At 39.5% G+C, this 2,712-nt stretch overlaps 1 non-coding gene across 1 annotated transcript; it reads right to left on the reverse strand.

Annotated features, from left to right (window-relative positions):
- Positions 1–394: 394 nt before the first annotated feature.
- On the reverse strand, positions 395–469 carry Trnas-cga (transfer RNA serine (anticodon CGA)). Its single transcript has one exon. It is a non-coding gene; the product is annotated as a tRNA-Ser (tRNA).
- Positions 470–2,712: the final 2,243 nt, after the last annotated feature.

The following is a 2,712-nucleotide window of genomic DNA, read 5'->3' on the forward strand; positions in this document are numbered from 1 at the left end:
TAATGTTGAAAGGTGTCACAATTACCTATAGAGTCGCAATTAGAAATAACTTTAGACATCAACTTGTTAGTTGAAATACCTAGCCCTGAACATAACATGTCAAGCTGAATGCAAACTAATCTCAGATGACGAAAAGACTAGCACATGCACGGACAGTGATAGTACTAAATTAGATGCTAATGTTCTCGGTTCAGATTCAGTTATATTGTCAGTGGACGAAGAACGTATTTTGAAAAGGAATATTCAAGTAGAAGCTATGAAGATAATTGTCATAGAGGAACTGGAGCAGGCTGCCACAAAACAAAAACAAGATTTCGAAGAAAAATGTCCATGTTCGTTGGATTGTGAGAAGAAAACGAAGCTATATTGAAACTTCCTGGCAGATTAAAACAGTGTGCCGGACCGAGACTCGAACTCGGGACCTTTGCCTTTCGCGGGCAAGTGCTCTACCAACTGAGCTATCCAAGCACGACTCACGCCCCCTCCTCGCAGCTTTACTTCTGCCAGTACCTCGTCTCCTACCTTCCAAACTTTACAGAAGTTCTCCTGCGAAACTGTATTGTTTGGGAAGCAAGAAAAAGAAAGTTTGTTATACAAAGAAGTTGAGATGTTTGTTCTTGGGTAAATACTGGTCTAGAACCACGAAAGCCGAGAGCTTAAATTTTATTTGCAACCATCCATACTATCAGAGATATGATGAAGTTTTTGGAAGAGGTAATAGCAAGGAACCAGTATTTTGAGTGCAGTATAAGGAAAATAACATTGTACCCAGTGCAATGCAATGGCTAACATGCGAAGTTTGTAGTCATGTAACTTGTGCAACAATGGGAACAGTAGAGTAGGTGCGATAAAGATCCACACAAATCGTATCAGAGGAGAAGCAACGGGAGTCAAGAAAAACTGCGTGAGAAGGAAACAAGAGAAGGCAAGGTTACCACCACGAAGACACACAAGATGATTACAGCTCATCGACTCATGGGAATGAGGAATAAGTGGACTTGGTAAGGAATGGCTCAAATGGTTCAAATGGCTCTGAGCACTATGCGACTTAACTTCTGAGGTCATCAGTCGCCTAGAACTTAGAACTAATTAAACCTAACTAACCTAAGGACATCACACACATCCATGCCCGAGGCAGGATTCGAACCTGCGACCTTAGCGGTCGCTCGGCTCCAGACTGCAGCGCCTAGAACCGCACGGTCACTCCGGCCGGCACTGGGAAAGTAAATCATGAACTGACACAAAGCAGAATAAGCAGAGCTGAAATGACATATTCACAGTTGGTCTCTTACAAGTACGTAAATATTACACAGTAGAAGAAAAGAAAAAAGAAGAGGTCAGCATGATGCATTTGTGCGTATTGTATGGCTGCAAGAAGCCTCAGTGACACTTAAAAATAAATGAATGTCAAATATTTATAACAGTGATTTGTTTAGTAATTACATATTGCTAGTTTTAAAATATCATTCTTGTGTGTTTGGCTAGCAGCCACGCAGACTCTTGTTGTAGTAAAGAGTGAATATTCTTACTTTCTCATTTTTCGATTGCAACACTTACAAATGTAGGAGTATTACGGCTACATATGCTATGATTTCTTCAGTGTGCCGACACTGAGACACAATGTTGTTTTCATGTTCGCTGGATGCCCTACGTCGCATAGTGGGGGTTCTGGTGATACAGTCATCCATCGCTACCACCTCATCTCCCTTCATAGACAGCCCAGAAGATAGGATTGAGCAGGTCCAGGCAAGCACTCACACTGGTACTCCTCACCTCCTGCTGCCTTCACAGAGTCGATGCTATGCAAAAGGGCTACGGAGTTGCTCTGTTTACATCTTGATCAAGCCACCAGAGGACACTGAACTTCATTTCTACAGCATGCCACCAGCTGTTATGAAACAGCTGCTAGCTGCAGCGCTCATCTGGCATCAACAACAGGAACAGAAACGTTAAAATTAGTAGATATGTCCACCTCAGTGAGTGTGTGCATTGCCAAAAGTGTTGAGCGGAAAGTTAATACATCAATTACTTGTGTGTGTTGCAAGTGTTTTATTTCAGGTAACTAATCATTAATTTGCATGTCTTTGTGTTTTCAATTTTAACTACCAGATTTATGTTTTCAACTTTAAATAGCAGATTCTTTGCCTGTCTTACATAACCGACACAAAACCATAGTTTATGTCATGATAGTTAATATGCTTGAACTTGAGATCATGATGTTTGCCACAGATATATAAAGTCTTGTTTTTTTCCAATTTGGTTATCACACGAGGAATAATGCTCTATTTGATGCACAGTTGTAAGATGATGTACCATGTTAGTTAATCAGTTGGTAACTAATTAGGTACCATTTTAGCGAAATTTTCCATATTGCTGATTTCTTCTATGTACTATGTAGTTGTATATACAATAATATTCCTTATATGTAGGCTGAGAATGTTTGAATACAAAGGACAGTAGAGTTATCATAACTACTGAGCTTATGGAAATATATTTGAAGAAGGTTAAAAGGCATACATCATTGTATCAGAAGGTATTTTCAGTAATGCTGAAGCAGATAAAAGAGTATATGATTCGCTAATGATACTGTTTTTTCTGTGCAACTTCTGTTGATTTGTATGAAGAAGTGTTAACAGTTATAAAAAATTATCCTCCTTACAGGAAAAGTTAATGATTACGATGTGCTGTATGTATGGTATGTTCAGTTCCAAC

The sequence above is a fragment of the Schistocerca cancellata genome, chromosome 2, assembly GCF_023864275.1.
Source record: "Schistocerca cancellata isolate TAMUIC-IGC-003103 chromosome 2, iqSchCanc2.1, whole genome shotgun sequence".
Lineage (NCBI taxonomy): Eukaryota > Metazoa > Arthropoda > Insecta > Orthoptera > Acrididae > Schistocerca > Schistocerca cancellata.